Genomic DNA, 13,410 nt, shown 5'->3' with positions numbered 1-13,410 from the left:
TGCGTAATATACAAACAAATCACTTTACTAGGTATAGGAGGGAAGAAAAGTAGTTCATCCATTTACGTAAACTAGGAAATATCGTGCTTTTGAGTTTGATCATTTTCATAAGGTTTTTGTTTAATCAAAATACAGTACAGTATTAACATTGAGTGTTTTTCCTCACGAACTGAGCTGTCCATGTGGACATATTCATTATGCAGTGTATATTATACTGTCTACAGCACATTAGCGTACAATATAGAGAATGAAGTTAAATTGAAAAATAATCATAATATGGATATTTAAACACATTTTTGAAAATGATGGTCGTTCATTTCGATACAGGCTTCAGTTCTAATGTGCATATTATCGCATTATAGACTATTGTACCTAATCCCAATTACCATCTTCGTCCTTCGTACTAGTAACTCATGTTGAAAGAATTCTGTACCTAGTCTATAAAAGAGTACCTTACGTACTGTAAATTCAATCTTCACTTCTGCCCGACCCGAAAAGATAAAATTACTCAGACATACTATCTACTGTTCGTACAAGTGGTTATGTCGTAGGGTCGTAGAAAGGGAGGAAATCACGTGGCAGTTAATTACTTAACGAGGCCCTTTTACTTAAGTTATTTTAAACAGTCCTATAATATTACGTAGACGTCCAATTCCTAAGAGGAATAAATGTTCTCAGAAAAGAGCTAAAACAGCCCAGCCACTAACTGGCGAATAAAAACTGGTGGGGGAAACCGGGATACGACGTAAGCAAATGGACAACAGTACCTGTGCGAAAATGATTCAATATTGAAAGCTCTTTCGTCAATGGAAAACATATTTTTGGAACGTACTGTTTACTATGACCGTAAGGCTACTGTGACTATATGCGGTCTTGGATCTGTGTGGAGGACGGTTGAATTTCATTAGTAGAAGGGGTGGGAGTGAACTACATTCAAAAACTCAGGTACAATAAAAATTGAAGTAAAAATAAAATGATGTCCCTGTATTAGCCTATTGGTTACCAAGGAGAAGACGAATGGAAGGAATGTGATCTCTACTGTGGTTAGTGAATTTTTATAAAAATTGCTCAGATAACCATCCCAATAGCCAGGTTATTACTCGTGCCGAAAGCATAGATACAATATGAGTATGGAAATTAATGGGTTCAATTATTTTAATGAAGTAATTATCATTAATTGTTTAGTCTCGTATGTACGAATTGTACTTAATAGTTTAACTTCTCACTCCCTAAGTACAAAAGCAATATCAGAAATTGATGAAGTCTGCATAATTTTAAATGAATAGTATCGCTACTGCGTCACATAATGTAAGCATTCATAACACAAACATACTCTCCCCCTGCCGCTTCATCTCCCGCTCTTCATCTCGTGGGTAACAAACAATAAGTAAATACTAGATTTTTAAATTTGTATTCAGATTTTAGCTATCTGTATGATTTGGGGGCACATATTTCGGAAATATTCCTTGAAATGTGGCAATTTAAAACTTACTTAATTAGTGGCTTTTAAGGAACCCGGAGGTTCATTGTCGCCCTCACATAAGCCCGCCATCGGTCCCTATCCTGTGCAAGATTAATCCAGTCTCTATCATCATATCCCACTTCCCTCAAATCCATTTTAATATTATCTTCCCATCTACGTCTCGGCATCCCCAAAAGTCTTTTTCCATCCGGCCTCCCAACTAACACTCTATATGCATTTTTGGATTCGTTCATACGTGCTACATGCCCTGCCCATCTCAAACGTCTGGATTTAATGTTCCTAATTATGTCAGGTGAAGAATACAATGCGTGCAGCTCTGCGTTGTGTAACTTTCTCCATTCTCCTGTAACTTCATCCCTCTTAGCCCCAAATATTTTCCTAGTCTTGTATCTACGAATTGTAATTAATAGTTTAACTTCTCACTCCCTAAGTACAAAAGCAATATCAGAAATTGATTAAGTCTGCATAATTTTAAATGAATAGTATCGCTACTGCGTCACATAATGTAAGCATTCATATCACAAACATACTCTCCCCCTGCCGCTTCATCTCCCGCTCTTCATCTCGTGGGTAACAAACAATAAGTAAATACTAGATTTTTAAATTTGTATTCAGATTTTAGCTATCTGTATGGTTTGGGGGTACATATTTCAGAAATATTCAATGAAATGTGGCAATTTAAAACTTATTGCTTAATTTAAAGAATATATTTTAACAAATGGTAATTATACATCTTACAATGTCATTGTGAGTACGGCAATTTTTTTTGTTAGTATTCATTCATAGCTTTCTGTTCAAGGCAGGTCTTTCACTATAAACTCAGCATTCTCCAATCCTTCCTATATTCTGTCTTCTATATGATCCATATATCTTAATGTCGTCCATCATCTGATATCTTCTTCTGCTCCGAACTCTTCCCCCGTTCACCATTCCTTCCAATGCAGCCTTCATTAGGCAGTTTCTTCTCAGTCAGTGACCCAGCCAATTCCTGTTTCTCTTCCTGATCAGTTTCAGCATTATTCTTTCTTCACCCACTCTTTCCAGCACAGCTTCATTTCTTATTCTGTCTGTCCATTTCACACGTTCCTTTCTCCTCCATATCCACATTTCAATTCTTCAAGTGGGTTTTCTTCACTTGGTCGTAATGTCCATGTTTTTACCCAAACAATGCCACATTCACCGAGCGAATTGACCCCGACGGTAGCGTTTGAGTCTCGCATTCGGGAGATCCCGGGTTCAAACCCCTTGGCTGGTCAATCTGACTGGGGTTTTCCATGGTTTCCCTCAGTCACAAAGGCAAATGTTGGATTGGATATCTACATGCCGTGATTCATTACCGCCTTAATCACCAATCATCTAAAATTAAATCTAAATCTGAAATCAGTTACATGAACACAAGCCATCTACAACACACAATAGAAACACGAACTCAATAATTCTAACGGCCTACTGGTATACCCACAGATCCTAAACACCCGATATGATCACAGATGTTAAAGCATGTATAAATAAACTTAACAAAATGAGCCACACTCCACACAAAACACTTAACTTGTCTCTTTCTTAGTTCTTTTTATAGACGTCCACAAAAAATTATATTTTTATTTCATTACAGCTTGCTATGACGATGAAATTTGAACTGTTTTGTACAAGAAGCGTTAAGGGATTGATTTTAAGGGGAGAGGATGGTATTTTTTTTTGTGAAAAATGAGTGAATTAAAAAAAATCTTTAAAATACCCTGTGATTTGTGTGGAATGCATAGCATAATATTTTGTGGGTATTTGTGCCGTTATCAGATGTTGAGACGCCATTTTTAAACTTCCTGCGTTATGGATTTTTAAATCACTCGCCCTCTTTTATTGTTGTTTCCGGTAAATTGAATTTTCAAAAAAAAAAAAAAAAAATCTTTAAAATACTCTTTGATATGTATGGAATGCATTGCATAACATTTCGTGGGTATTTGTGCCCTTATCGGATGTTGAGACGCCATTTTGAAACTTCCTGTGCTATGGATTTTTAAATCACTGGCCCTCTTTTATCGGTTTACAGTAACTTCATTTTTTTTTTTTTTTGCTACATTGCCAGACAAAAATGGATATAATTTCTGAACTATTAAAGATACGTGCATGAAATTTAGAACACACATTCTTTAGACTATTAGGAAACTTTTCTCTTTAACAGAATTTTGTTAATTGATTTAATTTTAAAACTACGTCCATTTGTTTGCAAGAAAGGAATTCAGAAAAGTGTTATTAAATTTTAATTGTTTATTTTACAAACGTTGGGACTGATATCAAAATTCTATTGCAGACAGTTTGTAGAGCATGCTTTTTCCAGAACATTGCAAAAAAAGGGATGAATCTACCTTTAAAAATGGTTTAGATATATCGATTTTAGTAAAATCCTGCATTGGGTATATTTTTTTTTTTTCAAATCCGGGCCCCAAATAATTTTTTTTTTCAAAATATTTATATTTTGTTGAGTTGCTACAGCTATGAGCTCTCTACATACAAAAAATTAATATTTTACACCAAATAGGAAAAAAAAGTAAAAATACTACCATCCCCTCCCTTTAAATTTATTTATTTATTTATTTATTTATTTATTTATTTATTTATTTATTATTTTGCTAATAATTGTAACATAAAATATAATATATATACAGAGAAACTTTAGCTCGCCCCTGAAAAAGTAGAACTCGTGCTCAGGGGCGGGTTCCTGAATTGAAATTAATAATTATACAATACAATTTGCAATTATAGTATATAAATTTAAATTTACAATTTTTCAATTGTTATAAAATCCATACATAACTTTTTAAATTTAATACTAGAACTATTAGAATTGACAAGATTGGGATATTTAAATATAAATTTGTTATATATTCTTGGGCCTAAATTAGTACTATGATTAAATACTGTAACAGTGTTGCATTTTGGTTCAAACAATCTTAAAGAATTCATATCTTTTGTTTCATAACTATGAGAATACAATTCAAAATTATTTCGATTTTTATGTATGAATTTTATTAATACAATATAATAAATTTGTCTTACGTTAAGTACATTAAAGTCTAGAAACAAATTTTGAGATGGAAAATCAATAGATTTATGAAGACATATTTTAATTATTTTCTTCTGTAATAAATAAAGTGGATCAAAATGGGATTTAAATGAGCTACCCCATCCTATAATTCCATACATAGTTACCGATTGAAATAAAGTTACATATATTGTGCGTAATAAACTTATTGACAAGTAATTCCTCAATAAAACAAAGTAATATACTATTTTACTTAATTTATTACAAAGGTAATTAATGTGTTGGTTCCATTTTAAATGATTATCGAAAATTATGCCTAAATACTTAACTTCAGAGGACTCTTTAATAATCGGACATTTACACTGTATAAGACAACAATCAGAATTATGTAATTTAATACTTAATATAGATGTAGGAGGTTTGTTACATTTTTCAGATAATGAGAATGGAATAATGATGGTTTTATTTTCGTTGATAGAAAGATAATTTATGTCAAACCATTTTTTTATTAATAACGATATGCCTAGATTTAAATACTAACAGAATGAGCCACAGAGATGAGCTGGAGAGAAAAGCATTTATCCAGCCTTTTGGTGGCACCGCAGGCTGGTAATGTTCCAAAATATTGACAGAGAATGTTGCCGTGTGAATGCGCTAAAGAGCGCAGACTTGGAATTAAACATGTCATGCTGAGAACCCCGCGATAACTGTTAAGGCTGGTTCACAATAAACCGGAAAGGAGAATCGGAACGAAAACGAAAACGGTAAAATTGTTAAAATGTGTACATTTAAATGTGAGCATTCACAATTAACGAAAAGCTTACCGGAGCCCGGGATCGGGAACGGAGAGTTGGCCAAGTTCCAGCTTTGGCGTACACGTTTCCGATCACAGCCCACTAGATTCATTCTATTGCCATCTAAAAGCTATTTTGTCGTCTTATATTTTGTAGCAAGAAGACCGTGACATAACCTATGCATTATTTTGTTCTGTGCTGTGCATCATGGAGCAAGTTTTATTTGATGAGATTCTAATATTGAGTGTTGAGGAAAATCCTCACGTTTACAATAAGCGGCGCGCCTCGTATAAAGATGAGAAAATGAAGGAGAATACGTGGCTTTCAATAGCTGCATCTTTGAACACCGATCGTAAGTGAATCATATTTTATTACTGTATTGGTTGTATTACACATTACATATTCATGCTTCAATTCAATAACTACTGTTGTGTTCATTTTTGTTCTATTACAAATATTTCTTCTCTAATTATTTTACGTTATGGCAGACTTAAAATAAGTTGTGATAATAAAGATGCATGGGCATATTTATACCGGTACCTAATGAAATGTTTCAGTTAAAATTTCGAAGTTGGTTAATCTGTGTTTATGTTGGCTGCCTTGTACTCATGAGAGAACGCCATTGGTCAATTATACACAAATAACATCAGAATGCGTAATATCGACTTTACATATCGTTATTGACATACATATCGATATGCATAGTCGTCTACGTTCTCGGTTTATTGTGAATAAAAAATTTTCATATTCACGTCCTCTGCTACTCATTTTCATTCTGGTTCTCGTTCCCGGTTTATTGTGAACCAGCCTTTACTCTCTTGTCTTGTCCATTACAAGGAATTGCTACAGTCAACTTTGGAGATCGAAAGCAATCTGGCGGAGAGGTCAGCCACACTTTGGATGGGGTCCTGTGACTGTCTTTTAAACGCCTTGTCCTCGACATGAGAGCAGTAAAGCCGCATTCCTAGTATCACGCCCCGTCACCAGACCGGATGTCTGTACAAAACGCTCCCGGCCAGCACGTCCAGATAAGTGATGGGTCGCGTGTATATGGAGCACGTATAATTCTACAGCAGTGCCATTGTTCGGCGCCTCGGGGAAGCATTTGTCAAAGTGATAAACCCTCGCTGGGGGGTGGAGTGGGGTGCCCGATACAACAGCAAGACGCGCCGCGCCGTCTGCCCACCTTCAAGGGGAAGCTCCGACCCCGTCGTGGCTTCCTTGTTTAATGTCCCACACTTGCGTTGTGGCGTCGATTCGCGCAGGGCGATGATTTATGAAGCTCGGAGACTGGCGAAAGAGCCCCGATGGATAATCTGCCACTGCAGGAGACCCCGGTGCATACACCGGCGGATCCAAAAAATTTGCCGTGGACGAAGAGACACTGTCTGCGAGATACTCGTTTCACCGCCTCTTTGTATCTGGCAGTCATCCTTATACCAGTGTAGAGACCGACGGGAAACTTTTGCGCCGCATTATTCTCCAGAGTGGAATGCCTTTACAAGGAAATGTAGAATGCCCCAAGTCAAACAATCGATACATACAGCTAAGCCGTAAGTAATATAATTAATTTCAGGTGTGGTTATTCTTCGAGATATTTCAAACAAAAAATTACAACGATTTTGCTCGTTTTTGCTTCCTTTTCCAGATAAAATTATTTTACATTGAACATTTCATAGTGTGTTTGGGAAAACCATTGATTCAATATATTAAATTACATAATTCTGGTTGTTGTCTTATACGCTGTAAATGTCCGATTATTAAGGAGTCCTCTGTAGTTAAGTATTTAGGCATAATTTTCGATAATCATTTAAAATGGAACCAATACATTAATTATCTTCATAATAAATTACAGTATATATTATTTCGTTTTGTTGAGTAATTACCTATTGATTTTCCATCTAAAAAATTGTTTTTAGACTTTAATGTACTTAACGTAAGACAGATTTATTATAATGTATTAATAAAATTCATACATAAAAATCGAAATAATTTTGAATTGTATTCTCATAGTTATGAAACAAAAGGTTAAGATTGTTATGAGCAAATGCTGGGTAACTTTCGGTGTTGGACGCCATAACCTAGATGTTGATACAGCGTCGTAAAATAACCCAATAAAATAAAATTTATGATTGTTTGGACCAAAATGCAACACTGTTACTGTATTTAATCATAGTAGTAATTTAGGCCCAAGAATATGTAACGAATTTACATTTAAATATCCTAATCTTGTCAATTCTAATAGTTCTAGTATTAAATTAAAAAAGTTAAGTATGGATTTTGTAAAAATTGAAAAATTGTAAATTTAAATTTATTTATTCTAATTGCATAGTAGACATAAGACAAATTGTATTGTATACTTCTTAATTTCAATTCAGGAATCCGCCCCTGAGCACGAGTTCTACTCTTTCAGGGGTGAGCTAAAGTTTTTCTGTATATATTATATTTTATGTTACAATTATTAGCGAAATAAATAAATAAAATTAAAATTAAATTAAATTTCCAATATGCTCAGTCAATATAAGAGAGCTGATTATTGTGATAATAAATGAATGAAAGAATTTCAGTTTTGACCTTTAAATGTGCAGAAATGTGACCCGAACAAATATAATTCATTTTTACACGATAGTGTTTTTTCTCGTCGTTATAACAAACGACCACCAGGATTGAAAGTTGATTTTACTGAATACAGAGTTGCTAACCTAGAGAAGTATGTTGAAATATTACAAATAACAGCTCTAGAGTTATAATGAAAATCACTGCCTTCTATTTATGCTACAGTCCTACAATGCATGCAAAATTCATACGCAAAAGCAGAGTTAATTAATTTACATTATACGAAGCAAATCACTGCATTTGAAATGCACTGAACTTTATTTAAACAATTCAAATTTCAATTAACAAAAAGAAATACAAATTATTCCAATTGAACACGAAATATTACAAGTTCCTGAATCATTTTTACTCCACATTGAAGTTGATGCTGAAGTTTGTACGTTGGCCAGACTGCACACCTTCAGTCAGCTGTTTATAGTGTAATGTACGTACTCGCTGTGCTCGTTTTTTTTTTTTTTTTTTTCAAATTTTTCTTCGATTTTGTAAAAACACTTCCCAACCTTGTAGCGAAAAGTTACATTTGTTCGGATCAAATTTCTGGACATCCAGAAGACAAAACTAAATTTCTTTCAATCATGTATTATCACAATACACAGCTCTCTTAAATTGACTGAGCATATTGGGGTCGAGACGAGTGTGTCCTTAAGGGGACACTGGCTGAAATAATGCTGAAAAAATAAGAAAAATCCATTTTTTTGTTATTATGATCGTAATAAATTATGTTTGAGACTGTTTTAAATTATCTAGCCATGAAATCAAATGCGGCGTAACATACGGTGCGTGAATGAGTTGAGGGAAATGTTTTTTATTGGTGTTTTCTCGATTTTTTTAATTTTAAGCTGTTTATTAAATACAAAAAAGCTCTTTGCACAATAGTTACTGTCAGATTGGTCTGGAATTTCTCACAGAGGTCATATTAAAATCTTGGAGGCAAATTCGTATTTCACTGAGATTTTAATATGCTTTAATCGTGCATTCTTGAAATTTGAGAATTTGTGACTTTCTATTCAGACTGAACTCAAAAGGTAATGAATTTTTATTCCCATGTCTATTTCCAAGCTTTTGAGCAAATATGAACTAAACTTTTGGAAACTTTCAGGCGAGGAACCTCTTTAGTGACCTCAATATAAAATATATTTGAAAGGAATAATTTCAAAACTATTGACCCTAATGGCATCAAATGTTGTACAGATAATAGTATTGTATTTATGTAGTTTAAATTTAACAAATTTTTGGATGAAAATTGTGGAAGTTTTAAAAATCATTATCTGTCCCCTTAATGAAGGAATGGATCTATAAGTAGATGGATTAATGCTATTTGAGATTTTAACTGGTCATTTGAACCACAGGACAGTGGGTTCCCATGATTGAATGATATTTATTGTTGAGCTCCAAGAGAGCTCTTGTGTTTGTCCCATTTCACTTACGCCACAATGTCGAGGCCTATTTATTCCTTGACATTAGAAGCTCACTTTACCTCTTAAATTGTTAGACGATTTAAATACCTCAACACACATTGTTTAACCCAGACCCTGGGACGAGATGGCACTTTTGTCGAGAATGGAATGGTGCTATCCAGCGACAAGCATTTTTGTCCACCTTGCCGGAATTTGAAGCGAGGACTCCGGCGTGCGTGATCACGTCACTCGGAGCTGCTGTTCACGTTGCAGTGTTTATTTAACTGTCCAAAAATTCGTGGCAGGTACACTCTTAGACTGAAATCTACAGCTAGGGAGATTTTGGCTGCCTGCTACGAGAGTGAGGGTGGTTGCATAGTGCCGAGGGGTTCCGGCTGCAAGGGACAAGGGCTGTCAGGACCAGCACACAGAGTGACGGCGTCTGCAACCACATTTCACTTCACAACCCCTCCTGGGCGGCTGAATCCTCCCCTACCTACCGTCCCTTTTGGATCACGCATCTCTGCTATTGTTGTAAGCCCTGCTCCCTAAGGACGTCAGCAGAGCAGTTATGATATTATCATACAACACTGCGAGCGCAAAGGACGGGCGGCGCTTCTTTTATGTAACAAAGACATTTTGGGCGGACTTCCCTCACTCACTTTTTACTAACATGAAACTCACAAAATTATGCAGAGGATACTGAATGCAGTCACCGTTATGAAAGAAATAGACACACACACAAACCTTGTTAGTTAGTTAGTTACTCTTCTACTGCACAGGCTTGTTCAATTACAGGAATTTAATTGTTCTTGTCTCGTAATACATTATCTTCAATTAGCCTGCACCTTTTTTCTTATGCTGTAATCTATTTTAAAGCGGAATTCTAGCTTTTTTCTCAGCATGAACCCCATGTACTTGATGCCTCATTTTGATTACTGTGACACTCTCTACACTGACCTTAACATAAGACTGACAGACAGACTACAGCGTGTTCATAATGCATGCGTTCGATTTATTTGCAACGTCCGTAGATCTGACCGTATCACACCTTCACTAAATATACTGTCCTGGGTCCGTCTCAAAGAGTGAAGAACTATTCACTCTCTCACGTTACTCTTCAGTATTCTTCACACCTTTAACCCTAGCTACTTAGCTTCTCGTTTTCAACATTTGTCCTCATATCACGAAATAGATACTCGCTCACAACACCATATCACACTCTCCATTCCTAAACAAGAACATCCTTCTACTCTTCATCTTTCACCGTCTCTGCAGCTCATCTCTGGAACTCTCTACCACAACATGTCAGAGACTGTCGGACATTGTCTAGTTTCAAAAATAAATTAAAATTGCACTTTTTGAATTAGATTCCTTTCAATTATAAGCCCTTTTCTCTGCCATAGTTTTGTAAAAATATAGGCTATATATTTCTTTTTCTTCCTTTCCCCTTTTTGTTCTCTTTATCAGCCGATGAATTCATTGTAATAGGCTTTTTATCGTGAATTTTATTTAATTTTCGTATTTCGTTCCTTTTTTATTATTATTTTATTACATTCCATTTTGATATATTTTTCCTTACGTTCTCCATATTAACCATTTGTACTAAATGAGTTGCTTTCACTATATCCCAAAGTATTTCACTTTCTTTTTTTTCTATTATGGTATTATTTTCATGTTGTTTAGTGTTGATTTTATTATGCTATGATTATTTTTTTGTAATATGTTAGTATTCTGTTCTTTAACTTTTTGTTAAATTTTAACTGCTTGTATACTTTGTGACCTGGTAGAGTGTAAGAGAAGGCCCTATTGCCTTAACTCTGCCAGTATAAGTAAAGAATTATTATTATTATTATTATTATTATTATTATTATTATTATTATTATTATTATTATAAAAAGATAGATCTGAAACATATTATATATAATTATACGTTAACCATCAGATCTTCTGCAATAAAACAAGTACACATTCACCCATCTCTTAAACCAATGCTTCTCAACCTTTTCATGATGAGGCCCCCTTTTCCCCCACTTTAATTTAGTGTGGCCCTCTGACCTAAAATGAAGAAAAGAACAGAGATTATCGATCGGAAGATCACGGCCCTCTGTGGAGCCAAAGAGCAATTAAGGGAAGGAATAAGTGAAATTTCTACTTTCTATATTTTGAACCAAGAACTTAATTATTCTATACAGCAACTCTAGTTATTAATATTAATATCTCTAAGCTTCATTAGTATCAGTTATTATTATTTGAGTTACTACATATTTTTGAATTTTGAATTCTTAAAAATGTGTCTACTGCCACGAAATATATGACAGGCCTGAAAAAAATTGCACAGCATCTTTCTCTACATATATACGTAACATTTAAGAGCAGAGGTATAATTTGAATTTTGAATGTTAGTGACCTGAAAATCAGTTCAGAAAATAAATTTCTTTGGTGTGGGGATAAAAAATTAGTCTTTTTAATATTTAAAATATTGACTTTGTTAAAAAAAAGGCTCTGTAGGTTTGTTAACACAGTAAAAATTTCAACCTCTTGCAATGAAATTTGTTTGCGAAGCATAGTATACGAAAGTGAGTGTGACAAAATGACTACAAAAGTCGTTTTTTCCGTCGCGAGAACCCGTTTGTCTTTGAGAGAAGAATCCAAAAAGGATAGCTGCCCTTGAAAAAGGGGTACCAAGCTGTAACAGCACCTAAATTAATTGTAGATCAACAATATTATATTTTAAATTTAAATTTTATTTTAATTTATCTTTGGGGGGCAACTATCCTCAACATAATTTTTTTTAATATATAGAACTGTATAGATAGTTATTTATAACTAGCCGTACCCGTGCGCTCCGCTGCACCCGTTAGAAATAAATATAAAGTAATTACATAATTAAAATAGGACATTTTATCCAGGGAACATTCGTGTTTGATAGAAGGATAAATCGTTTAATATATTACTTAATTTAAATTGCATCCAAATAATTAAAATGCGATCATTTTGGTCCAGAGACACTCATTTGGTGCAATGACAATTCCTTTAACATGTTTCTAATTTTTATTACATGCAACCATAGTTTAATGAACATTGACATCATTTAGATTTAATGTGTATACTTTATTTTACTTGTTATAGGTGTCCATTGAATTATGGTAATAACTTAATTTTAACCCTTTTTTCTACGTATTCAGTAAATGGCGTTTGGCCCACTATGGTTCTGAACCCTTCAAATAACCTAAATTATAATATTATATAATATTACATTACATTATAAATTATATTATATTATATTATATTATATTATATTATATTATATTATATTATATTATATTATATCAGAAGTTGGTGTAATAACATTATAGCAATATGTCCATCTAGAGAAACTACACTTTCCAATGGTGAAATAATAATTAATTATACAAATCGGTTAATTTAGCTTCCGATATTACTTCATACAAACACAGAAACATTCTCTGTAAGCTATCTTTCATAGCTTTCAATTGTTGCTGTCCAAGACCCCTTATAGACGAAGTCATTTGTTTTTTATTTCATTATACGGCCTTAGATGGCAGTTATATTAATTTTAAAACTCATTTATCTCATTAAATATCAGTCCTATCAAAATTTTTCAAGGAATAAAACTTATCGCGAATTATGTTTAAAGAAACGTTTGTTATGTAACATTTTTTTACAAAAATCAATAATAAGCGAGATATTTCGATTTATTTAATTCAGGCCCCCTTATAACCCCCCTTTTAAATAATGTATTTTGAATGCCATATAGCCTAAAATCTAAGTTACAATGAACATAATTTATATTCCAATTTTCATCGAAATGCGTTCATCCATTATCGCGTGAAAAGGTAACAAACATACAGACAGACAGATAGACATACAGACAGACAAACAAAAATTTCAAAAAAGCGATTTTCGGTTTCAGGGTGGTTAATTATATATGTTAGGACCAATTATTTTTGGAAAATCGAAAATTACCAGAAAAATTTCGGCTACAGATTTATTATTATTATAGATTAACAAGGAATGTCTTAAAACATTAATGGCTATATCTTGAAGTTCCAA

The sequence above is a fragment of the Periplaneta americana genome, chromosome 3, assembly GCF_040183065.1.
Source record: "Periplaneta americana isolate PAMFEO1 chromosome 3, P.americana_PAMFEO1_priV1, whole genome shotgun sequence".
Classification (NCBI taxonomy): domain Eukaryota; kingdom Metazoa; phylum Arthropoda; class Insecta; order Blattodea; family Blattidae; genus Periplaneta; species Periplaneta americana.
The sequence above is the reverse complement of the archived record's forward strand: the minus strand, read 5'-3'. Positions refer to the sequence as shown.